The following is a 24,144-nucleotide window of genomic DNA, read 5'->3' as shown; positions in this document are numbered from 1 at the left end:
AAACTAGTTGTCCCTAGGCTGGACTTAAATCCTATCGGTATTCCTAGACCGCTTGGTCCCTATGTGACCCACCCACTGAGCGATGCTCCCGTACACTACATAGAGGAGCCCAATGACGAAGAGACCTACATATACCCTTACGTCTCGCATGACGACAAGGGCAATGCGGTCCTCATGGATTACTGACCCGTGCTGGTAATGGCATTAGGACGAGGACAAGGTAGAGGCCTAGGAGGGCAGCCATAGGATCCGATCACTTGTTGGACTTGTAGACATCCCGGTCACGTCTCATCGCGCTACCCTGAAAGAGAGCAGCAAAACAGGGACATAGCTGACCAAAGGTGCAGAGAGTGCGGAATCACCCATCTTTTCATAGACTGCCCAAAACGGAAGTCGCCCTCCGGTTCAGCTAATTTGCCATCTGTCTTGTTGGGGTTGTTTGGTGTTGAAAACCCCGATGGGGAGGCCACACCTATTCCCTTGAGAGTTATAACCCAAGCACAAATGAAGCAGGCCGGCATCTCTCTACCACGACCTAGCAATCTTGATGCGACCTCAGTAGGAAAGAAAAGCTGTAGGTGGAAAAAGAAGAGATCGGAGGCTAAGGTCCCACTCAAAACCGACAATGTTACGACCTTACCTCATGGGAAGAAAGTCTCAGACGCAGAGGCAGAGACTTCAACCCCTAAAACAGCCCAAAAGGGAAGCGCTAGGATAGGGGAATACCCATACCCCAAGCGGCAATTAGAGGCCATAGAAAAGATGAAGGAATGGGTGAGAGAGGCTCAACAGCACCTCAAAGATGTTGAACCCATCACTGACGACGAGATCGATGAACTCTCCAGCATAAGCATACCAATGTCACCGCCTCCTCGAGGCTACTATGCCACAAGCAGTGCCATTGAGGCCAAGCCTAGACGCAATAGAGCCGGAGATCAGTCGCGGCCATTGGCCTGGACAGTCTAGGCTAAAGGAAGGACGAGTGTTTAGCAATCTCGTGACCACACTAGTAACCACCCCTGTAACGTTTGGCCTGGGAGATCTGCTTAAGCGGCACCCTGCCCTATGGCAAGACCTCAAGCAGTGGGTCGAGGGATCCCTGAAAGAGCGGAGCTCCATGAGCTCAAACCTAGAGGAAACCAACCCACGGAGTTTAGAGCAAACGTCAATCTCTAGCGAGCGATCAAACCCATCATCGCAAGATAAGGGAAAGACCACCCAGATGGAGGCTTGGCCGAGGTCAGCATGGAATTGGCCAAAATACAAGACATGTTGAGGCGACCGATGCGTCCGCATGTCCAGTGCGTGTATGTGGAGGAAACCACCTGCCAGCAGGGTGTCAAGACCCTAAGTCAAGACCTTGCGCTAACTATGGTAGGTTTGTCCACAATGCCGCACAGTGCAGACTACCACGAAGACTACCATATGCGCAACCCTACAGCCAGCCTTATCCGGCTAACAGGTTGCAGCCATTCTTCGGACGGGGAACCCCACTAGCCCTACCTGCGCCTAACGATGTGGACGGGGAACCCCACTAGCCCTACCTGCGCCTAACGATGTGGATGGGGAACCCCACTAGCCCTACCTGCGCCTAACGATGTGAAACCAGTTGTCCCTAGGCTGGACGTAAATCCCGTCGGTATTCCTAGACCGCCTGGTCCCTATGTGACCCACCCACTGAGCGATGCTCCCGTATACTATGTAGAGGAGCCCAGTGACGAAGAGACCTACATATACCCTTACGTCTCGCATGACGATAAGGGCAATGCGGTCCTCATGGATTACCAACCCGTGCCGGTAATGGCATTAGGACGAGGACAGGGTAGAGGCCTAGGAGGGCAGCCATAGGATCCGATCACTTGTTGGACTTGTGGACATCCCGGTCACGTCTCATCGCGCTACCCTGAAAGAGAGTAGCAAAACAGGGACAAAGCTGACCAAAGGTGCACAGAGTGCGGAATCACCCATCTTTTCATAGACTGCCCAAAACGGAAGTCGCCCTCCAGTTCAGCTAATTTGCTATCTGTCTTGTTGGGGTTGTTTGGTATTGAAAACCCCGATGGGGAGGCCACACCTATTCCCTTGAGAGTTATGACCTGAGCACAAACGAAGCAGGCCGACATCTCTCTACCAGGACCTAGCAATCTTGATACGACCTCAGTAGGAAAGAAAAGCTGTAGGCGGAAAAAGAAGAGATCGGAGGCTAAGGTCCCACTAAAAACCGACAGTGTTACGACCTTACCTCATGGGAAGAAAGTCTCAGACGCAGAGGCAGAGACTTCAACCCCTAAAACAGCCCAAAATGGAAGCGCTAAGATAGGGGAATACCCATACCCCAAGCGGCAATTAGAGGCCATAGAAAAGGTGAAGGAATGGGTGAGAGAGGCGCAGAAACACCTCAAAGATGTTGAACCCATCACGGACGACGAGATCGTTGAACTCTCCAGCATAAGCATACCAATGTCACCGCCTCGTCGAGGCTACTATGCCACAAGCAGTGCCATTGAGGCCAAGCCTAGACGCAACAGAGCCGCAGATCAGTCGCGGCCATTGGCCTGGACAGTCTAGGCTAAAGGAAGGACGAGTGTTTAGCAATCTCGTGACCACACTAGTAACCACCCCTGTAACGTTTGGCCTGGGAGATCTGCTTAAGCGGCACCCTGCCCTATGGCAAGACCTCAAGCAGTGGGTCGAGGGATCCCTGAAAGAGCGGAGCTCCATGAGCTCAAACCTAGAGGAAACCAACCCACGGAGTTTAGAGCAAACGTCAATCTCTAGCGAGCGATCAAACCCATCATCGCAAGATAAGGGAAAGACCACCCAGATGGAGGCTTGGCCGAGGTCAGCATGGAATTGGCCAAAATACAAGACATGTTGAGGCGACCGACGCGTCCGCATGTCCAGTGCGTGTATGTGGAGGAAACCACCTGCCAGCAGGGTGTCAAGACCCTAAGTCAAGACCTTGCGCTAACTATGGTAGGTTTGGCCACAATGCCGCACAGTGCAGACTACCACGAAGACTACCATATGCGCAACCCTACAGCCAGCCTTATCCGGCTAACAGGTTGCAGCCATTCTTCGGACGGGGAACCCCACTAGCCCTACCTGCGCCTAACGATGTGGACGGGGAACCCCACTAGCCCTACCTGCGCCTAACGATGTGGATGGGGAACCCCACTAGCCCTACCTGCGCCTAACGATGTGAAACCAGTTGTCCCTAGGCTGGACGTAAATCCCGTCGGTATTCCTAGACCGCCTGGTCCCTATGTGACCCACCCACTGAGCGATGCTCCCGTATACTATGTAGAGGAGCCCAGTGACGAAGAGACCTACATATACCCTTACGTCTCGCATGATGACAAGGGCAATGCGGTCCTCATGGATTACCAACCCGTGCCGGTAATGGCATTAGGACGAGGACAGGGTAGAGGCCTAGGAGGGCAGCCATAGGATCCGATCACTTGTTGGACTTGTGGACATCCCGGTCACGTCTCATCGCGCTACCCTGAAAGAGAGTAGCAAAACAGGGACAAAGCTGACCAAAGGTGCACAGAGTGAGGAATCACCCATCTTTTCATAGACTGCCCAAAACGGAAGTCGCCCTCCAGTTCAGCTAATTTGCTATCTGTCTTGTTGGGGTTGTTTGGTATTGAAAACCCCGATGGGGAGGCCACACCTATTCCCTTGAGAGTTATGACCTGAGCACAAACGAAGCAGGCCGACATCTCTCTACCAGGACCTAGCAATCTTGATACGACCTCAGTAGGAAAGAAAAGTTGTAGGCGGAAAAAGAAGAGATCGGAGGCTAAGGTCCCACTAAAAACCGACAGTGTTACGACCTTACCTCATGGGAAGAAAGTCTCAGACGCAGAGGCAGAGACTTCAACCCCTAAAACAGCCCAAAATGGAAGCGCTAAGATAGGGGAATACCCATACCCCAAGCGGCAATTAGAGGCCATAGAAAAGGTGAAGGAATGTGTGAGAGAGGCGCAACAGCACCTCAAAGATGTTGAACCCATCACGGACGACGAGATCGTTGAACTCTCCAGCATAAGCATACCAATGTCACCGCCTCGTCGAGGCTACTATGCCACAAGCAGTGCCATTGAGGCCAAGCCTAGACGCAACAGAGCCGCAGATCAGTCGCGGCCATTGGCCTGGACAGTCTAGGCTAAAGGAAGGACGAGTGTTTAGCAATCTCTTGACCACACTAGTAACCACCCCTGTAACGTTTGGCCTGGGAGATCTGCTTAAGCAGCACCCTGCCCTATGGCAAGACCTCAAGCAGTGGGTCGAGGGATCGCTGAAAGAGCGGAGCTCCATGAGCTAAAACTTAGATGAAACCAACCCACAGAGTTTAGAGCAAATGTCAATCTCTAGCAAGCGATCAAACCCATCATCCCAAGATAAGGGAAAGACCACCCAGACGGAGGCTTGGCCGAGGTCAGCATGGAATTGGCCAAAATACAAGACATGTTGAGGCGACCGACGCGTCCGCATGTCCAGTGCGTGTACTGTGGAGGAAACCACCTGCCAGCAGGGTGTCAAGACCCTAAGTCAAGACCTTGAGCTAACTATGGTAGGTTTGGCCACAATGCCGCACAGTGCAGACTACCACGAAGACTACCATATGCGCAACCCTACAGCCAGCCTTATCCGGCTAACAGGTTGCAGCCATTCTTCGGACGGGGAACCCCACTAGCCCTACCTGCGCCTAACGATGTGGACGGGGAACCCCACTAGCCCTACCTGCGCCTAACGATGTGGATGGGGAACCCCACTAGCCCTACCTGCGCCTAACGATGTGAAACCAGTTGTCCCTAGGCTGGACGTAAATCCCGTCGGTATTCCTAGACCGCCTGGTCCCTATGTGACCCACCCACTGAGCGATGCTCCCGTATACTATGTAGAGGAGCCCAGTGACGAAGAGACCTACATATACCCTTACGTCTCGCATGACGACAAGGGCAAAGCGGTCCTCATGGATTACCAACCCGTGCCGGTAATGGCATTAGGACGAGGACAGGGTAGAGGCCTAGGAGGGCAGCCATAGGATCCGATCACTTGTTGGACTTGTGGACATCCCGGTCACGTCTCATCGCGCTACCCTGAAAGAGAGTAGCAAAACAGGGACAAAGCTGACCAAAGGTGCACAGAGTGCGGAATCACCCATCTTTTCATAGACTGCCCAAAACGGAAGTCGCCCTCCAGTTCAGCTAATTTGCTATCTGTCTTGTTGGGGTTGTTTGGTATTGAAAACCCCGATGGGGAGGCCACACCTATTCCCTTGAGAGTTATGACCTGAGCACAAACGAAGCAGGCCGACATCTCTCTACCAGGACCTAGCAATCTTGATACGACCTCAGTAGGAAAGAAAAGCTGTAGGCGGAAAAAGAAGAGATCGGAGGCTAAGGTCCCACTAAAAACCGACAGTGTTACAACCTTACCTCATGGGAAGAAAGTCTCAGACGCAGAGGCAGAGACTTCAACCCCTAAAACAGCCCAAAATGGAAGCGCTAAGATAGGGGAATACCCATACCCCAAGCGGCAATTAGAGGCCATAGAAAAGGTGAAGGAATGTGTGAGAGAGGCGCAACAGCACCTCAAAGATGTTGAACCCATCACGGACGACGAGATCGTTGAACTCTCCAGCATAAGCATACCAATGTCACCGCCTCGTCGAGGCTACTATGCCACAAGCAGTGCCATTGAGGCCAAGCCTAGATGCAACAGAGCCGCAGATCAGTCGCGGCCATTGGCCTGGACAGTCTAGGCTAAAGGAAGGACGAGTGTTTAGCAATCTCTTGACCACACTAGTAACCACCCCTGTAACGTTTGGCCTGGGAGATCTGCTTAAGCAGCACCCTGCCCTATGGCAAGACCTCAAGCAGTGGGTCGAGGGATCGCTGAAAGAGCGGAGCTCCATGAGCTAAAACTTAGATGAAACCAACCCACAGAGTTTAGAGAAAATGTCAATCTCTAGCAAGCGATCAAACCCATCATCCCAAGATAAGGGAAAGACCACCCAGACGGAGGCTTGGCCGAGGTCAGCATGGAATTGGCCAAAATACAAGACATGTTGAGGCGACCGACGCGTCCGCATGTCCAGTGCGTGTACTGTGGAGGAAACCACCTGCCAGCAGGGTGTCAAGACCCTAAGTCAAGACCTTGTGCTAACTATGGTAGGTTTGGCCACAATGCCGCACAGTGCAGACTACCACGAAGACTACCATATGCGCAACCCTACAGCCAGCCTTATTCGGCTAGCAGGCTGCACCCATTCTTCGGACGGGGAACCCCACTAGCCCTACCTGCGCCTAACGATGTGGACGGGGAACCCCGCTAGCCCTACCTGTGCCTAACGATGTGAAACCAGTTGTCCCTAGGCTGGACGTAAATCTTATCGGTATTCCTAGACCGCCTGGTCCCTATGTGACCCACCCACTGAGCGATGCTCCCGTACACTACGTAGAGGAGCCCAGTGACGAAGAGACCTACATATACCCTTATGTCTCGCATGACGACAAGGGCAATGCGGTCCTCATGGATTACCGACCCGTGCCGATAATGGCATTAGGAGGAGGACAGGGTAGAGGCCTAGGAGGGCAGCCATAGGATCCGATCACTTGTTGGACTTGTGGACATCCCGGTCACGTCTCATCGCGCTACCCTGAAAGAGAGCAGCAAAACAGGGACAAAGCTGACCAAAGGTGCACAGAGTGCAGAATCACCCATCTTTTCATAGACTGCCCAAAATGGAAGTCGCCCTCCGGTTCAGATAATTTGCCATCTGTCTCGTTGGGGTTGTTTGGTGTTGAAAACCCCGATGGGGAGGCCACACCTATTCCCTTGAGAGTTATGACCCGAGCACAAACGAAGCAGGCCGGCATCTCTCTACCAGGACCTAGCAATCTTCATGCGACCTTAGTAGGAAAGAAAAGCTGTAGGCGGAAAAAGAAGAGATCGGAGGCTAAGGTCCCACTAAAAACCGACAGTGTTACGACCTTACCTCATGGGAAGAATGTCTCAGACGCAGAGGCAGAGACTTCAACCCCTAAAATAGCCCAAAAGGGAAGCGCTAAGATAGGGGAATACCCATACCCCAAGCGGCAATTAGAGGCCATAGAAAAGGTGAAGGAATGGGTGAGAGAGGCACAACAGCACCTCAAAGATGTTGAACCCATCACGGACGACGAGATCGATGAACTCTCCAGCATAAGCATACCAATGTCACCGCCTCGTTGAGGCTACTATGCCACAAGCAGTGCCATTGAGGCCAAGCCTAGATGCAACAGAGCCACAGATCAGTCGCGGCCATTGGCCCAGACAGTCTAGGCTAAAGGAAGGACGAGTGTTTAGCAATCTCCTGACCACATTAGTAACCACCCTTGTAACGTTTGGCCTGGGAGATCTGCTTAAGCAGCACGCTGCCCTATGGCAAGACCTCAAGCAGTGGGTCGAGGGATCGCAAGAGCAGTCCACGGCAGATCCTCAAGACCAGGATGCGGAAACACAATTGCCAAGTTTGACGCTACACTCCGGGCCTAAATCCTTGCATGTCAACGCCTTCTGGGAGGGCTCGGAGATGCACGTAGTCCTGCCGGTCCTAGCCCTGGGGGACACAACGAGGAAGGAAATTGTAGACACAAGAGCTGGGGTTAGTGTGCTTAGCCACGCAGTGCTGCAAACGTGGGGAAACCCGCCTGTCAAAGCTGCTCGGTTTAATGTCACGCTAGCAAACGGTATGCGAGTGAAGCCATTCGGGGTCTTGAAGAATTGGCTAGTAAAGATTGCAGGAGTCCAGTTCTCTGTCGACTTTATAGTCATGAAGGGAGTGGACTATGATATCCTATTGGGTCGACCCTGGATGCGCAATGCTAGAGTTATCGATGATTGGGGTAACAGCCTGATCTTCCTTGGCAACTGACTTGACACCGTAAGAATAGAGATGGACACTTGGAAGACCTCACCAGTCGACCTAGACGCCATCTCTACTATGCTCAAAGGGAACACTTAGGTCAAGGAACCCTATGGGTCCTTAACTAAGTATATCCCATGCCCAGAGGACGAGCGGGATTGGATGCACGTTCTCGCTACACTTGACCTACCATTCTCAGACCATGAGGCGTACGAGCAGGCTATCAAAACATTTGGCAAGCCAAACGAAACACTCTCTACACCTGTCTATATGATGGCAGCAAGCCTCCATGAAGGGCCTAAGCTTGTCATCTTCCAAGTACCTTCCAACAAGAGGGAACTCCAGGGAATACTGGAGCACTTAACGGACCGCCGACTGGTAGGCAACGCAGCCGCCAACCTCAAGCCACTCGAGGACCTCTTGAAAGAGTTCGAGTGGAAGTGGACCAGGGTACACGAACTCAACCTCAGGTATAACTGGGCTTTGGTTCCCGACCAACAAGACGAGGCAGAGCAAGCCTTGGGAGACGATGAGCAGTCGAGCGATAAAGATTCCTGTGATGAATACGAAGATTGCCAATCCTTCGATGATGAAAGTGAGGGTGAGGTGGATACCATAGAATACGACACCGAAGGGCGAGAAATTGAGTAGATACGAGCAGATGCTAAGCCGCAGAAGAGACATGCCCTTAGAGTGGACCAAGGAGTTATGTGTACAAAATGTGATCGTGCTTGGTTGGAACGGATAGGAGCAGTAGACCTTGAGCAAGCCAGCCTAGCCCAACCAGGAACGACAGCACTGCTTAGAACCGAATCGCCATCTGAATTGCGGCCACCAGGGGAGACCACCTCCTCTAGTGAAAATGGGGGATTTAACTCTAAATCGGAAGTTACTTTGGATAGTGACCCAGAAATCCCTAGGCCACCCATGACCAGACGAACCAAGGGGGACTTACCTGTCCACCTGAGGCGCAGACGGTTGCGGCAGGATGAGGCAAAGCGTCCCAAGGATGCACGATCAAAGGAACAAAGGAAGCCGCAAGACCTCCCTAAACGCTTCTCTAAATTCAAAAAAGGGGACAGGGTAGTGGTTCTGCTAAGTGCCAAGCGCCAAGGGCAAACCAACGAACCAATCGAAGGGCCAACCAAGGTCAAGGAGGGGAAGTACCCCGACCAGTGTTCATTGCCGAGGACTTAACTATTGAAGAGGAGTCCAGTCTTGTCACTCTTTTGCGGGAGTACATAGACGTATTTGCTTGGTCCTTAGATGAGCTACAAGGGGTAGATCCGAGTGTTGTGACTCACAACATACCCATGACAATGGATGCAACGCTGGTCAAGCAGCGACCGTACCCCATGAATCCAAAGCACGCTCATGCTGTCAAGGAGGAAATCGACGAGCTGATGAGAGCTAGATTCATTTACGAAATTGAGCGCACAGACTGGGTGTCACCCATAGTCATTGTGATGAAGAAAAACGGCAAGATTCGTGTGTGCGTCAATTACAAGAAGGTGAACACTGCTACAAAGAGAGACAACTACCCCTTGCCGTACACCGAGCACATGCTTGAGAGAGTGGCAGGTAAGGAAGCCTATAGTTTCCTGGATGGCTTCTCAGGGTACAATCAGGTGCAAGTGCATCTTGCAGACAGGCACAAGACTGCCTTCGCCACTAAGTGGGGCGTCTTTGCGTACGTAGTCATGCCCTTCGGGTTAACCAATGCCCCCGCCACCTTTCAACGTCTCATGTGCATCATATTCAAGGACATGCTTCGCAAGGAGTTAGAGGTCTTTTTCGATGACCTGTGTGTCCATTCGACCTGGATTGAACATCTAGACAAACTCCGTGCGGTCTTTGAACGGTGTCGCTTATACCGTCTCTCCCTGAACCCCTTGAAATGTCAGTTTTGGGTGAAGCACGAATGCATCTTAGGACACGTCGTGTCAAAGAACGGCATTGCCACGGACTTCTCAAAGGTCAAAGTTATCGTTGACCTTCCACCCCCAGGTAATTACAGGGGAGTTCAATGCTTCTTAGGTCACAAGGGATACTATCGACGGTTTGTACTGAACTACGCGCTGATCGCTAGGCCATTGTACAAGCTACTAATTGTCTTTGAGTGGACCGAAGCATGCCAACGGGCATACGAAGAATTGAAAAAGGCTCTAACAATGGCACCTATTCTACGAGCCTTAGACTGGACCATTACTTTCCATGTACACATTGACGCCTCTAAGTTTGCCGTGGGGGCAGTGTTGTGCTAACTTGGTGAGCATAACCTAGATTACCCAGTAAGTTTTGCTAGCAGGCAACTCACTGATACGGAGATGAATTATTCGACAATGGAAAGGGAGGGATTAGCCATGGTGTTCGCCATGAAGAAGTTTTGGCATTACCTGCTGGCCACCCCCTTCACCTTCTTCATAGACCATCAAGCCCTGCTCTATTTAGTGAACAAACCTTGTGCTACAGGACGTATAGCTCGATGGCTTCTCCTGCTCCTAGAGTTCGATTTCTCTGTGGTGGTGCGGAAGGGAAAACAACATTACATGGCTGATCATTTGTCCCGTATACCCACAAGAGAAGCCGCTGGACAAGGCATCCTGGACGAGTTACCGGACAACCACTTATTCCATCTGTCCAGCGAAGGAGACCTATTCAGGGCCGATCTGACACCATACTGTGCAGATGACATAGTCCAAGTGCTCGAGCATGGGCTCCCCAAATGACCAATAGAATGGGCACGGCTTAGGCGCTTGATCCTGAAAATCCAGCCCTACTAGCTGATTGCAGGCCAGCTCTTTAGGCTGGGGCAAGACGGATTGCTGCGTAGGTGTGTATGTGAGCATGAGATACGCGATGTGCTCTCAAAGGCGCACAACGGTATTGCAGGAGGACACTTTAGCGAAGACACGACAGCATGGAAGGTGCTGCAGTCCCAGCTATGGTGGCCCACACTTTTCCGCAATGCTACACAATTTGTCAGGCATTGTGACGAATGCCAATGAACAAAAGTACCGATTCATAAAGATCAGATGGAGTTAACCCCTCTTATTGCTCGCCAACCCTTCGAAAAATGGGGGATTGACTTCATAGGACCCATCAGCCCCGCGGTGCAATACTCACAAGCCAAGTACATCGTGGTGGCCACGGATTACCTCACCAAATGGGCCGAGGCGAGAGCCACTCGGAGAAATGATGCTAGGAAGACTGCCAAGTTCTTATGGGAGCAAGTAATCTCACGCTTTGGTTTCCCCATCGAACTGGTTAGCGACCAGGGAACGCACTTCATCAACGAAGTGATAGCCCATCTCCTATCCGCCTTTCTCATCATCCATCGCAAATCCTCACCATACTACCCTCAGGCTAATAGCCAAGCGGAATCAACCAACAAAATTCTCATCAATGTCCTGACTAAAGTGGTCTCAGCCTCACGAAGGGATTGGGATAATAAGTTGATGGCAGCCTTGTGGGCCTACCGAACAGCTTATAAAATGGTTGTTGATCAAACTCCTTTTAGACTGACCTATGGGACGGAAGCCATTCTCCCATTAGAATTCTTCATCCCTAGCCTGAGGATAGCGCTCCAAGAATGCTGGGAAGGGAAGGAAGCATGGACGCAACGCTTGGTTGAGCTAGAACGCCTGTTAGAGATTCGTCTTCTAGCCACCCACGCACTTATCTGCGAGAAAGCCCGACGCAAAAGCTGGTTTGACAAACATGTCAAGCAACGGGAGTTTGAGCAGGATGACCTAGTGCTCCTCTACTCAGTTAAAGAACATAAGCAAAAGATGAAATTCAGAGGTCTGGGACCCGTCAAGGTCCGCGCAATCAGCCAAACTGGTAATGTCGAGCTGGAGACACTGGATGGTGAAGGAATGGGCTTCTTCAATGGGAGCCGGGTAAAGAAGTACTACCCGCCCACTCATCCTTTGTATGAGCCACCAATGGTAGAACCACCCGTCAAAATACGAGTAGCCACAATTACGGAAATCTACGAGAATGAGGAGGAGCCTGTAGAACCCGCCTACCTCCGTGTCACAGTCACTGCCAAGCAAATGTGCTCCTTCGACGCCATGATTGATGAGGGGGCGGATTTTAACGTTTTAATGCACAAGCATTGGATCCATCTTGGCACGCCAATACTTCATCCCACAAAAGCCAAATTAAGTCCATACGGGGCTCAATCCTACCTGCTTCTCGGCACATGCCGAGTCGCCCTTTCTATCGAGTCTGAAACTATCCCCATGCTGTTATACGCGTTGCCAAGTACCATGGATGCAAGCACAGAGTCATTGCTCGGGAAAACCTTTAAAAAGAAGACCCACTGCAATGTTGATTATGAGTCACAACACATCCACTTAACGATCGGAAACGTGCGTATTGTCACGACTTTTAGCAAGGGCCTCGTAACCCTATCACCGCTCACAGGGCCACCGATAGAAACAGCCGTAGCTAAGACTAAGGAGGAGGGCCATGCATATTTGTCGCACCCAGATCCCCATAAACCGCAGCCCGCAGCACCCAAAGCAAAACCCCAACACCCTCACTTGCAATGGGTACCTAAATAGCCTCGAGAACCACCTAGAACTAGACGCGCATGTCTGCAGAAGACCTACAAATCTAAACCTAGGAAACAAAGACGCCATCACCGCAAGTGCCGCATGATTAAACAAATATGGGTCCCTAAAATCCTCCTGCGTGCACAAGGCTACTATGAGGGGAATGCCTCGCTGTGGATCCCTAAAATCCCAACTGCCAAACGCACTAGTTCTACGTCGACCTCAAGTCTAATCAGTCCTTGTCCCCCGCCGCCTCAAGACCATGAATCGCAGGGCTCACCCCACTCATCCGACCCCTCTACACGTCAACCCAAGAGAGTCGCACACGCCTATCGGCCCAAACAACGGCCATCACCACAAATGGCATCATCCAACCAACTCAACCCGTCGCTCCGCAGCCTAACTGGCTACAGCAGCATAGCTCCTGAGATCAAACCCGACCCATCCATCTTGCCAACACCCAGGTTGTCGACTAAAACGGACCCCCAGCTGCAACTCTGTACTATCAGAACCTCCAGCTCTAGCAAACCTCAACCACCCTCCGGCCTTAAGCCCTCCTATGAATGGAAGTCATTTCTAACGCTGGCCACCGCTGACCTTGCAGAGGACACTGGAGATGATGTGGTGGACTGCATCAAACAGCTCGATGCCACCTTTGTTGCACTGGCCCTCAGCTATGATCGCTTGGACTTGGGACTATTAGCAGAACCCTTTGCAACAGACGTGCGCAATATGTCTTGCTCTTGGGAGACTTTTGAATTCGCCTTTGCACAGGCTTCTCGCTCTGCCACTGAGTTGCACGCTAGCGAGGTCTCCAAAGAGCAAGCCATTAAGCAACGCCTCATCACATCATTTGACCCACGGACAACGTCGGCCATCACTGACCAAGAGAACGCAAGGTTATCCCACCTGGCAGATACGGGATCACCCTTCTTGAAGCAGTGGTACGCTCTTAGATTGAAATGGGAAGTCAACGGATGCCGCATAATGACCAACACTGAACAATGCCGAGCCATCAAAACGGCCGAGTATGATCCCACCTACGTCGCGCCTACCTCGTTGAGAGTGGAATTTACGTGCCGAGAAGTGCTTAAAAATAGCTAAAAATTATGAATATCAAGGGAAAAATATTCACTGTCAAAGGCGGCGGCTCGATCTAGGACGATTTTAAGCGACAAGCAGTCGATGGGCACCCAAGTGACACGTCCGGATTTTTAGTAATTTTTCTGTCAGTTGGAACGGGATATGCGAGCTGCAGACCTGTTTGGGATGCTGGGACAGATGCCCAAAAATTTACAGCACGTCAATCAGAGCTTGTATGAGGAAGTTGGCCCAAAACCGGCCGGGGTGCCCAAAAAGGGGCCAAAGTTGAAATCTCAAAGGGTGTGGCTAGTGGGGGTTGCCCTTTGGGACCCCCCCTTCTTCAAAAATTCATGATGGAGGGGGGGCCGCGGCTGTTTTTGAGCACCGAAAAAAACGCGCGCCCCCCCCCCCCCCCAAAATCAAGATACAGGCTTGCAAAGAAGCCATGAAACCAACTCTCCCCGACTTCCACATTCGATCTCCGCTGCACATCGCTCCGCTCCACGCATTCAATGGCAGCCTATAGAGGGAGAGAGAAAACCAGTCTTTCTTTCTCCTCCCTCTCTCTCCTCGAAGAGGGAGTTCATGTGGGAAGAAGAAGGAAGAAGAAAGAATGATGGAGGCTTGTCCTCGGCATGGATCGGATTGCTCCATGGGCTGGAAATGGTGATTTGTGATTGTGCTGGACATGAAGTGCTGCTGATCTTCAAATTTGCAGCCATGGACATGAAACCCGAAACACGCAAATAAGCGGTAATTCAAAAATTTCAAAGGAAATTTGAGATTTCATGGCTTTTGATTGATAAAATGTTGTTCATCTGGGCTAAAAATTGTTTATGTTGCTATTTTCCATGAGTATCTATTGATCATAATCAGAAAATCAGAAAAATATGCATCTTGTGGCTCAAAATAATACACTAAAACACGTAAAATATGGAAAATCAAGGGAAAATGATGGTTTTTTGGCATAAAAATGGGAAAATGAATAGGAACACCAACTAAATTTTCATTTTTGCTGCAAGAAGGAACTAAGGGCCACAACCCATAACCTATTTTGAATTTTTAGTAATAAAATAATGCAAAAAATAAGGGAAAATACAAGGAAAATAGAGAAAAATCACTAAAAATAGGAGAAAAATGCATTTTGGGTGCGGATAATTAATGAAAATTAAGAGCAATGTTTGTGAATGTTTGTGGGGACTGAAGCATGAGGATTTGCCTCAGTTCAACCCCACCTTCTTGTTCTAGTGTGTTTTTCCCGCTTTGTACACATAAAATGATGGCAAAATACCCTATAAATCTATACAACAATGCAACATTTGATCGATGGGAGGGTAGAGTGGTTAAAGTGTGTCCAAATGTGGAGTAAAATGATGAGAAGATTGATTTTTTTGTTTGCATGCCATATAGGTCGGTGAATAATTATAAAATAAGGGCCTAGTAGCACGAGGGTTCCCTTGGTGCTAGGTTCGTGCAATGCCGCATAAGAATGGTAGTTGAAAATCATTGAAAGGATGTTTTCTGCATGTGCACAATATCGATTTCATAATTGTTTGAGCACTTGGCATCCACAATATGCATAAATCATAGAAATGTTAAAAGGTATCAGAAATCCTGGATGCACAGCAATTGTTTTCATTAGGATCTTGACCCACGTTGAGTGAGAGACAGGACACCCTAAGCCATAGGCTAGTCGTGGGGTCTAGGGAAAAGAGAAGTAAGGACAATGGTACATTCCTGTATACGATTAAATGGTACCTTGAGTGGATTTTGTGCGAAATGTTTATATGTTGAGCGACGCATCGAGGGGCCAATCCCCAAGGTGTAGGAGAGTCGCAGAGGGTTGACGGCATTCAATCGTAGGAGGAACCCATGTGTATGTGATTCGAGCCTTTTGGCTATGTGAAAGGGACCCCCTCTGAGGAGTAATATTGGGTTAGATCAGTTGGACTACAACGTATTACAAACACAATGTTTAGGAAGGCAGATATTTTGATAGACGCTCCTGACCGCGAGGCCGAGGGGTTGTCTTGTGTGCAGTGACGAGGCCCGGCTAGTACATGAGCCAGTGCCGGTCCGTTTTTAGGTCCATTAGTGGTGCGTCTGCCGGGAGCCGCTTAAAAGTGGCGGTCCTCGAATCCTGGTTGTCTAGGGACCAACTACCAGTTTATGCCAAAGGATACTGAGATTGATCCATTATTTATTGATAAGCATCGTCTAGCAGAAATCCAAAAGCAAGAAAGAGACGAAAGAGCTAGGAGACGTGCTAGAATTTTTAGGAGATATTCCCCTAAGCATAGCGGCGCTAAACCCTTACGAGGGAGTGAATGTAGTGGTCTTGGGGCCACACGCAGTAAGTTAGGAGAAGGTGGAAGCTCTAGTGCTCCCCTTTCTTCCATAAGCCAGTCTATATCAAGTGCGAGAGGTGTAACCCCCCCGTCCCCTATTCCTAGTCCAAATCCAATCCTCGTCATGGGGGAGCCTATTGCAATTCCAGCAGGAACGACGGAATTGCCGGCTCTAGGTTACCCGCTACCCATTTTTAATGGGCTAGTTGAGGAAGATGCGGAACTCCACATTAGGGAGTTTCAAAAGCTGATGTTTAACTGTCGCATTCAAGAAGAAGGACATTTAATGATGTTCTTCAACATGACTCTCAAAGGAAGAGCCGCTATATGGTATCATGGTTTAGAAGCCGGAACCATATTGAATATTGATTCATTTTATGGAGCTTTTCGAAGGGAGTTTGCCCCTGAAAGGGGTAGGCAATATTGGTTGCGTGTACTCAACGTGACCCGCCAAGAACCACATGAGGATATTCGTGCTTATGCGAAGAAAATAAAAGAGGTTTTTCGTAAGTTGGACATCTCTATTCCTATCCCTGCAGCTGCTCAATTGCAGTATTTCCTACATGGTTTGGACTTTAATATCCAATTGCAGTTGAGTAGAATATGGGTTTAGTATTGGGAAACAATATGGCAATAGCCAATGGCAGTAGTGGCCAAGGGATAGCAATGGCTAACCCTAATGGGAGAGGGAACATGATGCAGAATGTCCCTTTATTACCAGCTCCCCCTAGCATGTCTATGCCTACGGGCAATCAAATGGCTCCAAATGGTGGAGGCGAGGCGGTCAATTCTAACACCATGCCTGTGGCTCAACAACCAGTGCCTAATCGAATTGTTAGGCCAATGGAACGACATGGTAATGACCAAGGCTATGAGTCGAGTGCTTCCAATGTTCTTGGCGAGGTTAAGGACATGATGAACCATTATACCGACATGATTACGGAGCAGTATCGACAAATAGCCATTGATGTCAACTTCCTTAAAAAATAACAAAATTTGATAGGAAGTAGATACCCAGAGGAGGGTGCACCTTCGAGGTTTAGTTGCAAATGGTGTGGTGGGCAATACTATCCAAGAAATTGCCCAAATGTTAAGTGCGACATTTGTGGAAAATCCGGCCATTTAGCAGCTACTTGCTGGAGTAAGATCAGTTCCCTCTAGCGTGGTAGTCGGCAGCCCGGGCCTGTTAATCATCATGCCCAAGGAAATGATTCCCAACGAGAAGATGGGCCTAAACAAATACTTCAATGACCAAAGACTACAGTGGAGGAGCTACCTAGTGGTAGTGGGGTTAGTTTTATTGAGGCTGTACGCGTTAATGATGCTAAAACCTCTAATTTGCATGTTGTTCTTACAAGAGGTCAAAAGGGTAGAGAAGCCGACAAGGATAAGCCTGTCGACGGAAACCCTAAACAAGGCGACAAAGGAACACAAGTTTTGGATCCTGCCATGGAAGGGGGACCTTTGAAGCCCGTAGAAAGTAAAGCCGATAAGGAACCACCAAAGAAGAAAGTGAAAGTTAAAAAAGAGGCAATAAAGCCGGTTCAGCGACCTAAAGAGCAGATGGTTTGGCATGAAAAGCAAGCTCTATCAAACTATCATGAATTCGATTTGGCGAGCTCTCTTTGCGAAGTCAAGCAGGATGTGAATCTTTTACAGCTTATTAAGCTTTTCCCAGGAGTACGGAAGGAATTTAGAAAGATTCTACGTACCGGGTATATCGTAGAACCTTTGGGTATTGCGCGAGTTGGTGATGACTGGTTCGAGCATGCTGAGAAGCATTGCCCAAGGGTTACAGCCTATGTCGATGGGATATTAGTAGATTATGCCATTGTCGACATGGGATCATCTGTTAACATTATGAGTTCTGAACTGATGGAAAGGTTGGGTCTTGCGATCCAGAAAGATACCTCCACAATTCTCAGAATGGCAGATGATAGTTTGAGACAGCCGGAAGGCTGCATTACTAAGGTCCATGTCAATGTTGCAAATGTAGAATGCCTGTTGGACTTTCGGGTGATTCGTTTTGCAGGCCGTCCAAGTTACCAAGTATTACTCTGACGACCTTGGATCTTGCAAGCGGACTGCCAAGTGGATATACCCGTCGATCGGCTAATATTCGGCAGAGGTGCCCAGCGTGTGGTGGTTGATGCTTATCCTGAGTCCCCGCAAAGTGAGAGAGCTGCTCTATCTTCTATAGAATTGGAGACATTAGAGGATTTATCTGCCAGTGAAACATCATCGAGTGATGAGTCCAAAGAGGGATCCACCACGGAAGACATCTATCAAATCACTTTGAACGAGCCGATAGAAGGCCAAGATCATATAAGAGATGCAGATGTTATCGAGCTAGACCTTGGTATGCCTGATGATTCACGGCCAATAAAATTAGGTTCTATGCTCAGCATAGCAGAAAGGGAGGACTATGTGGCCTTGATCCAGGAATTCCGTGATATCTTTGCCTGGAGTTATGATGAGTTGAGGGGCATTCCTCCTAGTCTTACTGTCCATACAATTCCGTTGAAAGAGGGCAGTCGTCCTGTACGACAGAAAGTAAGGCGTATGCCTTTCGAACTGAGGGACGGGCTGTTTGAAGAGTTACAGAAGCTTCGGAAAGCGGGTTTGATTTTTCCTGTGCAACACACGGAATGGTGTTCGCCAGTTGTGATAAGAAAGAAGAATAATAATCAAATCCGATTATGTGTAGACTTTAGGGAGCTAAATAAGCAGACAGTTAAGGACTACTACCCGTTGCCATTTATTGACCAGATTTTGGATCAATTAGTGGGTAGGGAGATATATTCGTTCATGGATTGCTTTGCAGGATACAACCAAATGGCAATTGCAGAAGAGGACAAGTTGAAAACAACTTTTATCACTGTATTTGGTACTTTTGCGTACCATGTGAAGGCCTTTGGTTTATGCAATGCGCCTGATTCGTGGCAACGAATAGCAGATAAGACATTCGGTGACATATCCCATGAAGAGTTGAAGGTGTTTATTGATGACTTAGGGGCCGCCACCATGAGAGAAAGGCAGTTGATCATTTTAAGAAAATGCTTTGAGCGTTGTAGACAATTTTTCATCGCCCTAAACCCACGAAAGTGTGTTTTTGGAGTACCTTATGGGCTATTGCTGGGTCATGTAGTCAGTTCAGTAGGAATTGCGACAGACCCTGAGAAAGTCAAAGTTATAGTTGCCATGGGTCCACCACGCACTCCGAAGGAAGTTCATAGCTTTCTGTCTTCGGTTGGTTATTACCGTAGATTCATAAACGCGTTGGCAGAAAGAACATTGCCGCTTACAAACTTATTGTCCTTTAGCTGTTCGTTTGTATGGGGCGACCCTTGTAAGATAGCATTCGAGGATGTGAAACAGGAGCTAGCAAGAGCACCCGTTTTAAAAGCACCTAAAAGAGGTGAGGTGTTCTATATATTTTCAGTAGCCACCATGTATAGTATCAACTGCTGTTTAGCCCAAATTTGGGAAGAGAAGTGGTACCACCCGATTGCTTTTGCTAGCCGGAAGCTGGGGGTATCTGAAATCAATTATACTTACATGGAGAAGTTATGTCTAGAGATGGTCTTTGGGACCAAGAAATTCAGGCATTATATTCTCTATGCGAAAGTCATGCTGTATACGAAGGCGGAGGGACTTCGATTATTGATGAATAAGCTATAGCCGCCTGATCGTTTAGCGAAGTGGTTAATCACTTTGCAGGAATTTGATTATGAAATCAGGAGTAAGCCACCAAGGTTGCAAGGCATCGTGGAATGTCTAGTGGACTTTGGGGAGCCGAAAGAATCTGTGGCTGAAGGTAGTGACATGGAGTTGTTATTTAAAATAGATACGGTATCTATTCCCTCCTAGTACGCTGCAATAATGCATTATTTATCAACAGGAGAGGCGGGATCCGAATTATCTAAAGCTGAGAGAAGAAAAATTAAGCAGCAAGTGTTAAAGTTTGCCTTGATCGCAGGTACATTATATCGGCAAGGGGTTGATGACATCTATCACCGATGTGTGATGCCTGACGAGGTGCCATTCATTTTGGAAGAGTGCCATGATTCTGCTTGCGGTGGCCATTTTGCTGGACGACTTACAGCACAAAAGGATTTAAGAGCAGGTTATTGGTGGCTTGCCATCTTCCAGGATGCGTTTGCGTATGTTAAGAGATGTGATATTTGTCTACGACATGATAGTCGAGTGAAGAGGAAACGACCACTCACCCCTATTATGGCGATACTTCCATTTGAGAAGTGGGAAATAGACTTTGTGGGTCCTATTACTCCGTCGTCAACTACACAAAAGAGGTACATCATTGTAGCAACTGACTACTTCACAAAGTGGTCAAAAGCACGTGCAACAAGAAAGATGATGCTAAAGAAACTGCTAGTTTCCTTTTAGAGCAGATAATATGCCGATTTGGTCCGCCGAAAGAATTAGTGTCAGACCATGGAACCCATTTCCTGAATAAGGTGATTAAAGTTTTGACAGAGATGTGGCAAATCAAGCATAACAAGACAACCCCATATAACCCACAAGCCAATGGGCAAGTTGAGAGCACCAACAAGTAGCTTGTGGGCATCCTATCCAAAATTGTGTCGGAAAAGAAATGGGATTGGGATAAAAAGTTATACTGGCAGTGTGGGCCTATAATACGACTTTCAAACGAGCCACTGGCCATACCCCGTTCAAGTTAGTATATGGGGAGGAGTGTGTCTTTCCTTTAGAGATTGAGCTGCCGACTATTCGGTTTGCCATCAATCATTCTTTGAGTGATGAAGACGCACTTTTTGAGCGCTTGACGACACTGGCACATTTAGATGAGCTTAAGCTGCAGAGCTTATTGCACCAAGAAGTGGCGAAGCGCCGAATGAAGCAGCTACACGACCTCAAAGCCAAGAAATACACCTTCAAGAAAGGACAGCTTGTTCTGTATTATGATGCACGACGTGAATTATTTCCAGGCAAGCTAGAGCCCAAATGGGACGGGCCCTATAGGATCGTTAGAATAGGAAAGAATAAATCCACAGTCTTGTTAGCTGACCTTGAGGGGATAGAATTTAAAAATAAGGTTAATCTTAATAAGATTAAACCTTATTATTTCTGATTGCACTAATGCTATGACTGCCTTGCAGGTCTAGGCGAGATCAATCAAACAACTGCAAGGAAATCGTGATAGAGGTTGATGGGTCGTCTGATCCCTTATTTAGAACACCCATATTTGGAATAGAGCTATCATCAGGAAAAGCTCATTTGGTGGAGCAAAGGATACAAGGTGATTGAGCAAGAAGGCGGGACATTTATTTGGGAGATCAAGGTCTTCTGCCATCACTGCCTACAAATTTTGACGAGCATCCCTGTTGAATTCAATGATGATGGAGGGATGGAGCCTACAGTCCACCCGTTGAATATGCTAAATTTCGATTACCATAATTACGAGTAGAGTTCCGGATGGTGGGATATGTAAACCCTTTATGGACGTACACCTTGTACTTTGATGGGGCGTCCAGGGGTGCATGCAAACAAGAAAGTGTAGGAGTTGTCATCCGAGACCCCCGACGACGCATTGTCATGAAGTTAGCCGCTTATCTCGGGGCGAATTTCACCAATAATATGGCAGAATACAAAGCCCTGATTATGGGTTTGAATATTGCAAAGAAGGGTGGTATCCGCCAGTTATTGGTGAAAGGGGACTCTCAGTTGGTTTTAAATCAACTCAATGGGACGTACATGGTACGAAACCCCATCCTTTGCATGTACCATCATATTGCCATAGCCCTGCTAGACGAATTTGATAGAGTGTCTTTTCAGCTGATTCCACGGAATTGGAATCAGTTCGCCGATTCATTGGCTAATTTTTCGTATGAAGAAGACCTCTTCTTTAATTGTGGCCCTTGTCCCGATATATCTATTAATGGTGAGATAGGACCTGGTCGTTTGTGGGGTATGCTTTCTGAAGATGCCCTCTTTGACAGACGATGGTTGATCCGAGTGATGCAGAGGGTAAGCGAGACTCATCTCCCTTTATTATCTTGGACCCATAGACTGATTCGACGACATGTGATGTGAACACCTCTTGGGATATACGCAGGAGGGATGGGTCATAATTTAATGCACCTAGTTTAGGGCTACAAGCCCTGTTCCCCTGGGCATGGTATGCTTTGATGTCTATCATAATTGTTTCCAGGTGGATGTTATGCGTAGTATTGTTTGACTTCATTAGGCCAAGAGGGACAATGCAGTTCAGTAGCAAAGTCAAGTTTCATTTCATTAGGCCAAGAGGGCCATTTCCCTGTCTACTGCGGGTGCGTTTAATTGGGTTTCTGTTTTAAGTGTTGTGCTGGACAGGTTTCGTGGTTAGTGGAATTTGGTGGAGCCTGGAGGAGCCTTTGCTACGATGGAAGCTTCTTGTGGCCAATCCAGGTGATATTTCTCCTTTACGAGTACTTTTCTTTCCTGTTCTATGTGTCTTTGTACTTGTCAAGGGGATATATTTTTGCTGGGGACCGGCAACTAAGGCATGAAGTCCCAGGTTTAGGCTATGTATGTTTGAGGGAGGTCGGAGTAGTCATTGCCTCCTGTAAAGAAATTGTCAGGTATCGAAAGACCTATTTTAGAAGGAAGTCCTAGTGGCCCTATTCTGCTATCCTGCTAGGCAGCCGTTCTAGGAGTTCTTGTTAGTAGTGAGGCAGTTAAAGAAGCCTACCAGAAGATAATAATAATGTTGCCAAGAAATCCTGAACATCCTACAAGATGACTATAAATACGAAGGTGTGTAAAAAGGGATTCTAACCCCTATCCCAAGAAAAGAAAAGGGATGAACATGTGTAAGCACTTGATCATTGCCTTGCGAAGGCCTAGTAGGTTTCTGGGGACGAATCAGACCCGGGGCTGATACCTTGTCTTCCTAGGGGTGGCTTCTTGCCAAATATAATACCAAAACAAGGAAGGTTGGAGCGAAAATAAAAGTGAGCATTAGAAAAGGATTAAGTGTCGCCTTGCGAGGGCTTGGTAGGTTCTTGGGTGCCGAGACAGGTCTATAATATTCCCACCCGTGAATATTGACTTCCCACACACTGCGTAAACCTTGTGCAAAGGTTATCCCACATATTGGATTTACCGGCAGTATAATGTGTAACCTGCACGTGAGAAATCGAGACCATTCGCATTGGCAAAGCAAGCTGAGGGTTCAAAACCGAAATTCCCACGTAAACACCCTCTTGGGAGGGGCAAAATAGTTATTATTAAAGCAATTTTTTTTTAATTTTTATCCCTTTTCCCCAGCCAATGCACGGCTGGAGAAGAGGGAGTGTGGGGGAATGGGTCAAGGAAGAGTCGTGGGCTGCATGGGAGGGGGGGAACCCATGCAAGGGCCACGTGGTGGAGCCCTTCTCTCCCCCCCCCCCCCCCCCCATGCCTATATAAACACCTGCTACGTGCTAAGGAGGGGGAGGCTTGGATACACGTCGCCGTGCTGAGGGGAGGATCAGACGAAGGGAGAGGGAAGGCTGCATGCTAGAGGATCAGACGAACGGGTGAGGAGGCTGCCACTCTGGGAAACAAAAGCCACGGGAGGGACAAGGCTCGATCGGAGTGGGGAGGTCGAATGCTGCCAAGGGGCATGATCAAAGAGAGAGGCTGCCACACTGTGAGAAGGACGCCGCCTACCGTGTTGTAGCTGCCATAGTTGCCGCCCTGCTGCACCCAGCGCCGGCTGCCACCCATGCTCCTTGCCATCAGCGCCATTAATCGTTACCTTTCCCTCGTCTTCAATCTTTTCCTCTCCCCAATCATTGGGGCCCCTTCCACATCGATTCTGTTCAGTCAAGAAGCTTCTAAGGATAAGGGACATAGGCCTTATTCCTATGTTCCCTTCCTAGATTTTAAACCCGGGTTCATAAAGCTCCTATTCCTACACGCGAGGAGAAGGTATCGACCTACAATTAGTTTCGGAGAGCGAGAGTAAGGCTAGAGGGAATCCACAGAGTCTATAATCACGTCTACAATGGCTCCCAAGAAGACACAAGGCGCACCTGCGGGAGGTTCTTCCCCGGACTTACACGTGGATATCACCGCGGATCCACAAATCCAGGTTCCGTAAATATATTTCCACATGAAGAGATGTTTTAAATACGCTTAACTCCATAGGGAAATTCATACTACGTTATCATTAATTCATGGGTAGTGATAATAGTACATTCGATAAATTATAGTTAAAAGATCCGTG

At 48.6% G+C, this 24,144-nt stretch overlaps 1 pseudogene; it reads right to left on the bottom strand.

Annotated features, from left to right (window-relative positions):
- The window catches only part of LOC148041653 (monodehydroascorbate reductase 3, cytosolic pseudogene), a 37,185-nt pseudogene extending 13,522 nt beyond the window's left edge, over positions 1-23,663 (bottom strand).
- Between the last annotated feature and the right edge of the window lie 481 nt (positions 23,664-24,144).

Source organism: Lygodium microphyllum, chromosome 1 (genome assembly GCF_053477565.2).
Source record: "Lygodium microphyllum isolate KBCC chromosome 1, Lygodium_microphyllum_v1.1.10, whole genome shotgun sequence".
NCBI lineage: Eukaryota > Viridiplantae > Streptophyta > Polypodiopsida > Schizaeales > Lygodiaceae > Lygodium > Lygodium microphyllum.
Note: the sequence above shows the minus strand (reverse complement) of the source record. Positions and strands in the feature narration are given on the sequence as shown.